Source organism: Notamacropus eugenii, chromosome 6 (assembly GCF_028372415.1).
Source record: "Notamacropus eugenii isolate mMacEug1 chromosome 6, mMacEug1.pri_v2, whole genome shotgun sequence".
NCBI lineage: Eukaryota > Metazoa > Chordata > Mammalia > Diprotodontia > Macropodidae > Notamacropus > Notamacropus eugenii.
In genome coordinates, this window is record NC_092877.1 from 300,983,320 (window position 1) to 300,997,705 (window position 14,386).

A 14,386-nucleotide genomic window follows, 5' to 3' on the forward strand; every position below is an offset into this window, starting at 1 on the left:
AACCACAACAGATAAATGCCAGCAGCAGCTAATCCACCAAGGCTCCGAAGAGAGTGAAAACATACAATTGTTATCCTCTGTGAGTCGAGAACACCGTGCTGCTTCAAGCTGTCACCTCTGGGAGAACATCCGCACATTTCCTTCCATGGGCCACTCTGGTCTCTAGATGGATCTCTTTCCCTATTCAAGAATATGCTGTATCACTTACAGATCCTTGGTAAAGGATAAGGGCCAGGAAGATTAGTGAAGAGTTAATGGATGACAAAGGTGGGGTTACCAAAAAGGACCTTACAAGAAGTACAGCAGGGAGGGAAAGAAAGGGCCTAGAAAGAAAGCAGTTCCATTAACAAATGAGCAGGGCCAGGAAATTAATGATGACCTGAACAATGACTAAGATACTGAACTCATTTTTTAAAAGTCTGACCTTTACTGAAAACAGAAAAGTTCAGAAAATGAAATTTAAACAATGAAAAGAAATGAGGGCCTGGCACAAGAGTGGGAAAGCTACATCTGGAAAATCTGAAATATGTAAATCATAAGGTGTTAAGGTGCTACTCAGCAAAGGCATCAGGGCCTCTTTAGGGGATATAGGCCTAAAGCTCAGCTTTCTCTTTCCAGTCTCCATAGACTAAGCAGCAACCCCAGCCCCAGAAAATCCTACCATTTCCCCTGCTTGGAATAATACTATAATAATACCTGACATGAATATAGCACTTAAAGATTTTCAAAATGTTTTATACGTTGTATTTTACCTTATGTGTCAACATTTTCCAAAGTATGGTGTTTTCAACCCACAGAGAACAAGCAGTATTAGAATATAAACTCCATGAATCTGGCATGTGATAGGAGCTTAATACATATCGATTGAATGATTTCACTTAACCCTCATAAGAGAATGGATAGGAGATTGGAACTGTTATTCCCATTTTGCAGATAACGAAACTGAGACTCATAGATTTTAACTGACTTGCCATCTGTCACATAAGTAGTAAGAGTCAGGAGAAGACTCAAAAGCAGAGCTTTTCTGATTCCAGCACTTTTTCTACTTGTTGCTGTGGTGGTTGTGTTCATTCTTCGTTTCTGAAGAAGACCATGACATCGGAGAAATGATGACACGACTGGCACTTGACTTTTGAGTGAGGGAGGGCTGTGCAGGTCACCAGCCTCACTTCTCCTCCAGAGCCATCTGGATCCAGTGACCTGATATTCCTCAGGATGACTGGAGATGACCCAGGATGCAATGGAAGACCTTGGCCTTTTAACACACTCACATAGAGGGAAGCAATGCCCATTGAGTAAATAGGCTTCTTTAAGTAGTCAGGGAATGGCCCTTTTAAGGAGCAAAAGAAAAAAATAACTAAATCAAACTAGAAGGAAAAGAGAAACTGTTACTATTGATAATCACTCTAAGCCAGCGATTAAGTGGAGCTTGGGCAGGGATCTAGTGTTGTCCAAACTATGGGCTTCAGAGTGGACTAGGTTTAAGGTTTTGGTGGAAGGAGGGAATGAGGAAAGGAAGAAAGGAAGGGAGGAAGAAAGGAAGGGAGGAAGAAAGGAAGGGAGGAAGGGAGGAAGGAAGGAAGGAAGGAAGGAAGGAAGGAAGGAAGGAAGGAAGGAAGGAAGGAAGGAAGGAAGGAAGGAAGGAAGGAAGGAAGGACATCTGACTAGTAAACTCCAAAGGAAGGGAAGAGGGAGACAGAGGGAGAGGATGAGCTGGGTTACACAATTAGTTAGGTCCCCACTCAGTCAGCTCAGTCCACTCACAGGCTGTGTTTGTCCTTTGTTTTCAAAGAAGACCATGACATCAGAGAAATGATGACATGATTTGCACTTGACTTTGATTAGAATGAGGGAGGGCTGTGCAAGGTCACCAGCCTCACTTTCTCCTCTTGAACCATCTGGATTCAGTGACCAGATATTCATCAGAATGATTTACTTTTTCTACTGGACCACAAAGGTGTAACTTTCCTCCTCTCTCCACTTAAGTCCTATCTCATGCAATTAATCCATAAAGCCTTGCCTCATTACACAAGCCTCTTCCTCTGAACTTGTGTAACTTTCTTGAGCCCTTAGTATATTACTTCTATTGTTGGTTATTCATTTGTAATACATGTCTTATTTCCTTGATTAGATTTGAGAAAAGAAATCCAATTCAAAATATATTACACAAATGCATAAAATATCTGGGCATCAAAACTTTATGAAAATAAAAGAAGATGAATAATTGGAGAGAGAATCAGCATTGATTGTTGGGCCTTAATGCATAAATTATTTGTTATAATTAATCCTGTAATTATAATTTATTAAATTTAATTAAATTTATTTTAATTTAATCTAATTTTTATTTTATTAATTTAATTATTAATTAATTAGTTATTAATTTAGTTGAATTAAATTTAAATAAAATTAAATTTAATATACCATTGTTATATAAATGCTGCTACCAAATTACTTTACAGATTTAGTGCTATAGCAAACTACTAATAGTTACCTTATAAAACTAAACAAAATGACAGCAAAGCTTACCTGAGAAGACAAAATCTCAATCATCTTTAAAGGAAAAAAATGAAAAATGTTGAAATGAAAGAGAAATAGTAACTCAAGCTATATCATAGAGCAGTAATCATCAAAAGCATTTGGCATTGCTTAAAAAAACAGAAAAGTAGACCAGTAGAATGGACTAAATAAACAAGAATCAAATGTAATAAAAAATATTAGCTGAGTGTTTGGTTAATTTAATAACAAAAAGTACCAAGGAAAGGACTCCTCTTTTGATATTAATTGCTAGGAAAATAGGAAACCAGATTAGATTTAAACCAACACCTTATAATGTAGATCACAATTAATTCCAAAAGAATATTAGATCTAAATTAAAAGTCACATTATTTAAAAAAAGAAAAATTGAAAAATTAAAGGCAATATCTTTCACAAGTATAGTAAGGGGGAAAGTTCTTAATTAAAGGTATAGAGATAATCATAAAAGATAAAATAGGCTATTTTAATAACCTAACATTAAAAAACTTTTGCATGAACAAAATCAATGCAGCTAGAATAAGAAAATAGTTCACTGGATAAGTATGCACAACAAATGTCTCTGATAAAGGTATGATATCCTTAATATGTAGGGAATTAATAAAAGTATATTAACTCGATAGTCCTTCCCTAATAGATGAATGGTCAAAGAGTATGATGAGATAGTTTTCAAAAGAATGGCTGAAAAAATCATGCTATGTGGAAGTGATGGAACTTTCTAATGACAAATATTAAGAATTCAGATAAACTTGGAAACACTTACAGTGATTAAATTATTTTTATAACTATTTCCTCCCACTCCACTCCCTGAAAAAAGGAAACACCTTACTTACTTTTCTGAGTTTCTAGATCATACATGTTGGCTCCTTGAAGGTCCTTCAAAAGACTACTGAAATGAAGGCAGTCTTTGCATCCACATCAAGTATTTTAAAGAACCCTCTATGTTTCAGGAGATCTGTGGGCATACCCAAGACACTGCAGGGGAGGATACCCAGGGAAGGCTGGTGATGTTGCTTGCAATACAGCTTGATGAACATTCATTAAGAGTCTGCTATGGAGAAGCACTGGACTTAGCAAAGACAAAGCAGAAAGTGGGGCTAGTCCTCAAGGAGCTAACATTCTGATAGTTCAGGTCCATTTACAAACAAACCAAAAACTATTAGAGAAGCTTAGAGAAAAGCTAATAGGAGCTCTAGGTAGAGCAATGAAGTCTCCTAAAAGCAAATATGTCCTCTATTGTATCTTGAGCCTCCTACTTTTTCAAGGTCTGCTTTGTTGTTGAGCTGGCTTCCAAAGGCAATACTTTGGTACCTTCTCTACCCAGAAACCTCTTCATGCAGGATGTGCACTTGAGCCCTGAAATTCATATATTGGAAGTATCCTCCTCCCCTGCAGTCTCTCCCTCTGATTGGATGGCTCCTCCTGGAACCTCCATTTAAAGAGGGCACCCAGGCCAATCATATCTTATTCCTCTCTAGGCTACACAGTACTCTGGACTTTCTCTATTAAGTCCCAACACCAAGTACCTTCATTCTCTCCAACACTCTTTTATGTGTTTTCTTCTCTCATTAGAATAGAACCACCTTAAGGTCAGGGACTGTCTATCTTTCTGCTTGTCTTTGTATTCCTGCACTTAGCACCAAGTCTGGCACACAGTAAGTGCTTAATAAATGCTTCTTGACTTAACTATAAGGTGACATCATGACTTCTACATAATGATCTTTCTCCAATCAAAAATTTCACTTGTTTTACAATATATCCTATCCTTTTTCAATCTTCTCAAGTTTCTTTAAAGACTCCCTAAAGTGCCCAGACTTTCTTCAAGCACACCCTTTTATATGGAACAGTCATTGAGTAAAGTGTTGTGGTGGTAGTGGTGGGGTGATGGTGGTGGTTGTGATTGTTTCAAAGGATTCTTAGGGAACACTTTCGACTTTGAGCTATGATGTGATTTGCTCAATTAGTAGTTGGAAAGACTAGAATCAAAGTCCTTGAATTCCCTTTGAGGAAAGAGAGGGAGGTAGTTGTCAAATGTATTTTGAACAAGTTTGTGATTCCTTTTATTCTCTAACTTGATATAAAATATTTGTTGGATTGTTTTAATCTCAAATAATTAAATCATACTTTTATCACCATAACAAGAATGGTTTTAGACACAACTATTTTTCACTTGCATTGAAGACCATTACTGTATTTGAATTTTAATGTCCTAATAAATTTTATAAAATTATGGGAGTGACTATGCTATATTTGACCTTTTCAATATTCTAAACTCTCATTGGTTGCCTGGTCAGACCATTTCTATCACTTTAGTGGGGATTGCTATAGCAGGAGGAGGAGTGGAAATGCCAGCCAGTCAGGAAACGGAATATTGAAAAGGTCAACATAGCACAATGTGCTGCCATAACTCAGAAGGACATTAAGAGTCCAATATTTCATTTCATGACAAAGATTATAATGAGAACAGAAAATGGCACAACATTAATTCATCTTCATGACAAACATGGTAATGCAAGTGGAAGTATACATGCCTCAAACATTGTATTACTGTTTTAAAATTATAATCTGATAGCCTTTCCTCTGTAATGGAAGATAGCCCATACTTCTTCAAGACAGGTCATCTCAGTAAATACCTACTGTTTTTGTTATAATTAATATTGACTCACATTTATAGACTGGTTTATAATTTACATAGCACTTTCTTTACTGTAACCTTATGAGACAGGTAATGTAAGAAGAATCACCCCCACTGGATATGCGAAAAACTGAGGTTTAGAAAGGTCATCTTGTTCAGCATCTTGAACCTAGGTCTTCTGAACAGGAAAATGGCTCCTCTTTTGCACTCATTAATCAAGAGTATTGTTATTTAATTTTTCAGGATTGTCAGAGTGGGTTTAAAAAGGGGGGGGGGGAACTACTGATACCACCAAACTTTTTTTAAAAGGTTAAAACAGAAACACTGATTGCAAAACTGAAATAAATGGCCTTGGTGGAACACACGGAATTCTAGTGTGTTTCATTGAGTTTAAATCACTTGTTTTGGATGATTTAATTTTATTTTTCTCGTTATGAAAGATGGCTTTAGTCATTTCATCTAAATCATTGCTGTGTTGGAGTATAAAGAACAGAGGCCAATAATGTAAGAATATTTGGAATAGTAATTCACAGTTAGATTTATAGAATTACAGAGCTAGAAGGAAGTTCAAAAACCATCTAGTCTGACCTCTTCATTTTATAAAAGAGCAAATGGAGAACAGAGATGTTAAATGACTTTCCCAGCATCACAAATCACATTTGTAACAGAACTAGAAGTAGGACCTTCAGGGGTGGGCAATCTGCAACCTCAAGGCCAACATGTGGCCTTCTAGGTCCTTGGGTGCTGCCTTTTGACTGAGTCCAAGTTTTATAGAACAAATCCTTTTATTCAGGGGATTTGTTTTGTGAAGTTAGGATTCCATCAAACAACAACACTTGAGGACCTAGAGGATCACATATGGCCTCAAAGCTGCAGGTTCCCCACCCCTGAATCCTAGGTCATCTCTCTTTCCATTGCTTCTACCAAGGAGATTCTATTATTTAACAGTGAAAGTGAACAAGGGTCTACGTGGCCAGTACATAAAAGAAATTAAGCAAGTCAATCCAAATTCAAAGATGGTAGTCACCCTCAGAAACATCTTATCTTTCTTCTCCCCTCTTTTTGGTTATTTTGGGAATGGAGAAATCTATTTGGGGGGATGGATGGGGAAGTCTGAATGCAGCAAGAGGAGGTATGCTTGCTCAGGTGGGTAAGAGAGGCTTAATGTAGATCACATAGGCAGAACAGAATATGTGAGAAACTTTTTTTCATATTTATAAAGAATTACTCCAAAGTCTTGTTGTGTCATGGAGATGATCCTGGGTTCCTAATGACTGTGCTAGGAGAGCTTAAGCTTTGGCAAGTCATAATGAACCAGTAAAACCTTCTGTATAGGCCCAGTCATGGACTGTAAGTCTGTCATCCAATGGCCAACCTAGCTAAATGTCAAGGAAACTCATCTCCAGGTTGGTCATTGAAAGATGAATGGTTTGACCACAGCATATCTCCAAGACCATCTTGAGTTTTCAAGACCCAGGTAGTGACAGGGGTTGAGATCTGTGTTGTTGGAATAAGTTCACACACCCATAAAATTATAAATCCTTGAAAGAAAAGGGATTTATAAGACTGCATTTAACACCATTAGAAAATTTGGTTCCTGTATTATTCATATGCAATTAGCAACTAAATGTTTCAGTGAATATGATGTTGGACTGGAAGTCCTGAATTCAAACACCATTCAACTCTAGGCAAGGCCATTAAATTCTTTCAGCCTCAGTTTCCTCATCCATAAAAAAGGGGTAGTTATGAGGACCAAATGAAATATATGAATAGCACTTCGCAAACTTTAACATACTAAATAAATGCTAACTTTTATTATTATTATGTTGAGAGACAACAAACTTTCATATTTTATATGTTTTTTCCTATGAAGTCATTAGGCATTTTTTTGAAAACCTTGCTGCATAAACATATCTAATACTTTGAAAATCCACCATATCACATAGAATCCAACAAGCATGTCAGCTGACTTGTTAACAAGAGCATAATTGCCGTCTGCCTTTTACCATATCTAATTTACTCCTAACAAATATCATCGTGTGCTTCTAAAGAGTGCCTTTCCCCCAACAGTTCCCAGAGTGCCTTACAAACTAGGAATATAGGAATAACTGAAGCAGAGATATCTCTGGGGTAGAATAAGACAGCTGTTAGCTTTATAGCAACGTTGCACCACAGTCTAAATGGAGGCAAGGGAAGTGTGCTCTCTCTAATTGAGACAGCAAGAAGAATTTAAGTTGATGGACTCTAATTGCTCAGTCTGGCATTTGTTCAGAAAGCCAAGACTTCTCCCCATCTCTCGATTACAAATGCCCCAGCAACTCAGTTCTATTAAAAAGTTGTTACTCCCATTTTATAGATGGGAAGATTGAGGCTCACAGGCACCACTAGATCACAGGATTGTAGATTTAGAGTTAGAAAGAACCTTAAAGGTCACTGAGTCCCTTGCCTTCATTCTTTTTTTATGGATGAGTTTGAGTGACTTGCCTAAGGTCACTCGCACACATGCATGCACATGTACTAAATTCAAAGGAGACAAGCATTATAAAGTGTGTCCTTTGAGTTTCTCATCCACTATTTATTTTCTGAGTCACCCAGCAAACAGGAACGTTAGTGACAAGAGGCATGATTTATTACCAATTTATCATTAAGGGCAGAGCCCGCGTGTCCAATGGTACCAGTTCCTATATAGCCTGGGTCTTTTCTAGGTAGGTCGCTGTTCAACACTCACTCAGCTCAGGCTGTGAAATCTGCTGAGATTCCAAGCCCTGCAATGATTGAATAGCCAAACACTTTTATACCTTAAAGGAACAGCAGTTAGCAATTCAATGGAATTTAAAACTGATTAGTTTGCAGCAGGTTCCCTTTTCTGAGCACTTCTTTCAAGCTGAAATGTCACATTAATTGGTTCTTAATTGAGCCATGTGTTTCTAATTTTCTAAACCCAGCAGAGTAGAAAACTCAAGAAGTCAGAGTCTAGCTTTTTGGGATATGAAATCACACTGGGCCAGATAGAGTCCGGAGAAATTAGAATCTGAGAGGTAAAAAAACAAAACAAAACAAACTTTTTGCTTCGTTCACCTTGAAGCTGGAGGGTACATCCCTTCAGGCTGTCAGCCCTTTACATGGAAAGCAGTTGAATATAACTTGTTTGTCATACCATGGAATCCTGAGGGAAAAGAGAATGATTAGGGATCCCTTGTCTACTTTGATTCCTGGAAAACAAAACAAAACAAAAAAATGGAGGCCCCTAAATAGAGTTATACATCGTCATTAAAAAAGCCCAATAATTAATCATCCAGTTCCTTCTTGAATAATGGTTTTTCATTAATGTTTAAAAAATAAATTATTGTTGGAAGAAAGCTGGTTAGGCTCTAGCCAGGATATTCTCGTCTGAAATTGAATTTGGGCTCAAAGGTCGCCTTTCCACCTTAAATTAAAAACCTGTTTGATCATGCTGTTGCCTTGCATTTGTTCCATGAGAAAGCAAGCTTTATTTTGGTTTCAAAGGAAATAATCTTTTTAAATATGTACAGTGTTATGAATTTATGAAGTGTGAAAGTGAGCGAATGGAAGGAGATTTCGTTTCTTTCCATAAATGAACACATAACTTTCTGGTTGTGCTTTTTGAGAGATTCCTAGAATCTCTTCCCTACTCCTCTATTGCCATTCCCCCACCCTCTTCAAAAAGAAAATCAAAAAAGAACCTCTGAGTGGATGTTGGCAAGTAAGCTGTTTCTCTTTCTTCAGTCACATTTGTATCAGATTGGCTCATTTTACAATCTGGAGATACTATTTCTAATTTCAGGCTCAAACCAAGGTCATTTATCAAAGGTAGGCTCTTTCTGTCTCTTGCATCAGAAGTAGAAATTATCTTCTTTCTTCCACTTGCATCATTATGTATAACCTCATATAGAATTTGGTTTATAACTGGTAATTCAGTTGAGAGACAAATCTAGCTATTTCTTCTTACATAAGTATATGGGGGTTCCATGGTTATAGAAAGAAGCCCCACTTACAACAATATATAAAACAAGGATTCTTGGAAATATTTTGTGTGTTATGGCCCCTTTGGTTGTCTGGTGAAACTTTTAAGACCCCTTCTGAGAAAAAAATGTTTTAAAATGTGTAAAATAAAATACATGAGATTGTAAAGGAAGGATAAGTTCATAGAAAACCAGATTAAGAACTCTTCAAGCAGATGATCTCTAAGGCCCCTTTCAATGCTAACGTTATGGTCTAATAATTCTTAGTGGAGGTGGGGAGCACAAAGGTGGCTCAGTGGATAGGGGTCCCAAGTCAGGAAAACTGAGTTCTAATCCAGGCTCAGACACTTACTAGCTGTGGAACCCTGGGCAAATCACTTTTCCTGTTTGCCTCAGTTTTCTCATCCGTAAAATGAGCTGGAGAAGGAAATGGCAAACCACTGTACTATGTTTGCCAAGAAAACCCCAAATGCAATCACAAAGGATCAGACATGACTGACCAACAAAGGGAGTACAGAATCCTCTTTCTAGAAGATGTATATGGAAGAGGAGACAGGTAAGATGATATCGACCAATTAGTAGGCAGTAAGTAGGGTTTTCGATATATGGGTGCATGTTTCTAGGCAAAGGAGAAGGAACCAAAGAAGGGATACCTCAAAGTAAAAAAAGATAAGGGGGATGATTATTGGAATAAGGTCTCAGAGGACATGGAAGGAGGTGAAATCAAGGGCCCAAGGGGCAGTTTCCAGCTCGACTTTCGGCAGCCGCTGATACAGAGGTCCTCTGACTACAAGTGCTAGTAGGCCATTTAGTATTCTGATAATGTGATCTCCCATCTTCAAGATAACTACTCCCATTCATTCAGCACCCATCTCTTCTACTTTCCCAAGAGCTCTGTAAAACTTAGCTGGGTCATAACACAGCACAAGGAGCAGTCACTACCGCAATGCTGCCATAAGAGATAAATGTTTGCCTGGGTACAAACTCAATAATAAGTGAAACGTTTGACAGAGAAGAATGCACTTGGCAGCCTTGTTCAATCTCTCTATGAAGCTGACTCTACTGTAAGGGAAGGGAGTCTAGATAATGACAGCTACAAAGGGCCTTTGTAAGCAAACTAATCTGGCCCGTGTCAACCTGCCTTTACTTCCATGATCCCTCGCTTGGACCTTGGTAAATTCTGATCAATGGGATATTCTTCAAAATCTATGGCCAATCATCAATCAGCTGAAAATGCTGTTCTACAACAAAAACCTAAAAGAAAGGGGGAGGGGGGAACATAATAAATGGCTATGAGTGGAGTAGGGAGTTGAATATCATGAGAGTTATAAACCGCTAGATACGTTTGGGGTTTTTTTACTATCTTTGGATTTTATGGATTTTTCATTTTTTTGAAATTGGATCTCCCTATCTCAGCCAGTCTGGATGTTCAGTGGTCACTCACAGGTCCAATCCCACTCCCAATTGACATATGAGTTTTCATCTACCTAATTTCTGACCTGGGCCAGTTTGCCCCTCCTCAGGAGACCTGGAGGGTATTGACTCTCTAGAGCTTAAGTGTGGATACCTATCGGCCTAGCCCACAACTGGGCAGTGGGTAGGAGCCAAAATTAAAATAGGCCAAACTTCTTCAGGCTGCAGATTAATCTAGAGAGACTGATGATGGTTGGTTGCCACAAACAGGAGCACACACAGTGTAATCCTACATTTTTCGTGGGCTGCCCAAAATCTTTTGATTGTATCCATAGGTTGTGCAGACCTGGCCTAGCCTCTTACAGCTTAGAACTCCCAACTTCAAAAGATCCTCCAGTCTCAGCACTACCCTCACTTTTTTTTTACTTTCTAAAATTACTCTTTTAACTGTTTTCTCCTTTTCCCAGCCTATTTCTCAACTTTCCGCTTTATTTTAAAGTTAGGTTCTCTTCATCTAGGGGTGGGAAGGTCCTGTCCCAAGCTTCAGCCTTTTTTGTGCTGCTGTTTTCAGAGCTAGTTCTGGGAGTCTGCAAGTTTTTGGTGCTTCCAAGGTGGTGTGACCCTACGAGGGGCATGATCATTTTTCTCCTGGTCTGGGCTCTGATATTTACCTAGGAAGTGCCCCTGATCCTCTGCAGCTGCTAATGCAAGGGCTCTCTTTGCCTTAGAACTGTGACCAGGACCCCTGCTGCCTTGGGACCAACTCCCACCCTCATCCCCTACTTCCCTATTTCTCCTCTGCCCTGGAACTGTGATCCAGAACTGTGTATGGGCAATAGAGTTGCCAGTCAGTGCCAGCTGTACCCAGTTACAGCAAAGCGTCCCTTGTAATCTCTTTTTGACTAGTTGTCTGACTCCCTTATGGTCTCTGTCCTGAGAGCTCCCAAAACTGCTCCTGCTGCTGCTGCTGCTGCCACCACCACCTGTGGGGGCTCTGGACAGATCTCCAACCCAGTGTCACAGACATCTTCTGCTAACCTCAAGTTTTCTTAGGCCAGAAAAAATATCTCACTCCTACTTTTTATGGCTCTGCTTCTTCAAGATTTGACTTGAGGCATTATTTTAAAGTTATTCAAAGGGGAATGTTGGGAGAGTGTAGGAAGTTCCTGGTTTACCATCTTGTCTCTACCTCTTTTAAAAAATATATATTTTTTTAAATTTAAATTTAATTTAATTTAATTTTAAATTTCTGTCCCTCTGGAAAGAAGAGCAGAAGGAACATGGGAAAATTTGTGTGATATTAAAACAAAGGATATCGACAACAATTTATTTTTAAATTCTACTTGGTCTTGTATGTGTGTGTTAGTTTCCTACATATTTTGGATATCAGCCCCTTTCTTAGTGAGAGGTATTACAAAGATTCCCCACCGCCCATAAATAACACCTGTACTTAGCTTTCTTTTGTTCATGCAAAAGATCATTCTCTTTTATATCATGACTATATCTAGCTATCTGCATGTATATATATATATATACACACAATATATACATGTATGTATACATATATACATATACACACAATACACATGTACATATGCATAGCAGTCAGCTAGATGGCACAGCAGATAATGGATAGACAACCAGACCTGGAGTAAGAAAGATTTGAGTTCAAATCCATTCTCAGACACTTAATAGTGGTGTGACCCTAGGCAAGTCACATAACCCTGTTTTCCTCAATTTCCTCATCTGTCAAAATGATCTGGAGAAGGAAATGTACCTTGCCAAGAAAACCCCAAATGGGGTCAGGAAGAGCCAGACATGACTAAATAACATAATAATGTTTCTATTTCTGTCTCCTCTTGGATACTCTTTCCCTTGGGTTGCCAAGACAATGCTCTCTCTTGGTTTTCCTCCCACCTGTTTGACCATTTCCTTTTGACCTCTTATGCTGTGCCTTCACTCATGTCCTTCAAGGCCCTATTTTCTTTTCTCCACTTACTATCTCACTTGATGATCTCATCAGCTTCTATGGGTTTAATTAGCATGTCTATCCAGATGATTTATCCAGCCCTCTTCTCTCTTTTGAATTCCATTCCCAAAACACCAACTGCCTATTGGACATTTCAATAGAAATGTCTTAGAAGCATCTCAAACTTAATATGTCCAAAACAGAACTCATCTTCCCCTACCCACCCCCAAGCTCCTCTTCTGAGCCATTTAGGGCTTTGCCATCCTTCAAATCATTCAAGTTCACAACCTCAGTGTCATCCTTGCTGGGTCTTGATCCCTCCACATGTCCAATCAGATGCCAAATCTTTCTCTAAAGCATCCCATATGTGTCTCTTGTTCTCCTTCCACACAGCCACCACCCTCTTCAAGAACTCATCACCTCTTTCTTGGCTATTAAAATAGTCATCTAATTGGTCTCCCCACCTCAAGTCTCTCCTCACTCTAATCCTCCTCTCTGCCAAATCATTTCCCTGCAGTACAGCTCTGACCAGTTCACCCCCTTTCCTCACTCAATAAACTCAAATCCTCCCTATTCCATCTGGGATGAAATATGAACTCCTCTCTTTGACAGTTACAGATTTTTCACCACTTGACCCCTTCCTATTTTTTCAGCTCACATTTGGCTCCCCTTCACTCACTCTCACCTCTGTACTGACCTGGTTGCTGTTCTTCATACTCAGCAACTCATCTCCCTTCTCTGTGTCTTTGTACTGACTATACCTGGAATTCTCTCCATCCTAACCTTGGACTTTTAGAATCTCAGGCTTCCTTTTAGACTCAGCTTCTCCAGGAAGTCTCTCTTGAACTTTGACCTCTAAGTTTCTTATATTCTGTATATACTATATCTTGTATGTATTAATTTATGTGTATTTTATCACATTAGAATATAAGTTCCTTGAGGGCTGGAATTGTTTTTGCTTTTTCATTGTATCCTCAGAGCTTAATATAATGCCTGGGATATAAGTGTTTAGCAGATATTTGCTGATTGATTTTCTCTCATCTCACTTTACACATCTTGATCTTGAGATCTGCTTTTGGATTATATCTCTCTTATCTTTGGCTCCTAGCATAGTTCCTTGTACATTGTAGGCATTTTTTGAACAATTTTCTATGAACTCAATTAATGGGTAAAATACTAAAACTGAGAATTAAAGATTCAGCTACTTTTTTTTATTATGTAATTCCACGCAAGTATATTCATTTATCCCTATGCTTAAACTCCCTTGGTTTTAGAATCAGCAAGATGCTAAACTAGGATGTCCTTGAAAGTAAAGCTCCATAAAGAAATTCTGTCCAATCTTCTTGCCAACCTGCTCATTTACTCATCTGTTCAACAAATATTTATTGGGCACCTACCTTGTGCAGGGCATTATGGGAGGAGATGAATATGAAGATAAACAGGATGAAGTCCCTGCCCTGAGGGAGCTTAGTTGGGGAGAAAATATGAGTGGCATAGACAATGGAGGAAAAAAGGCAAATAGAGAATTATAGTGTGAAGAGACTTGACCTGGGAACTCAGAGTCCTGGGCTCTCCACCTACCTTTGCTATAAGGTCACCTTTGTGACTTGGATGTGACCTTTAATCTCTCTGGAACTTTTTAAAACTGTAAAACTGAGTGCATGGACTAACTCATCTCTAAGATCCTTTCCAATTCCAAAACGCCCATGCTTTTATTAGCCTAGAGGAATTCATAGGAAGAAGAAGTTCCCTAATAGCTGGATAAACAGAATTTGTTTCATGGAGAAGGTGGAGCTTCATTATTATCAACAAACATTCACTGCAAAAACCAGTTCTTTTATCAGCCTGGGAATT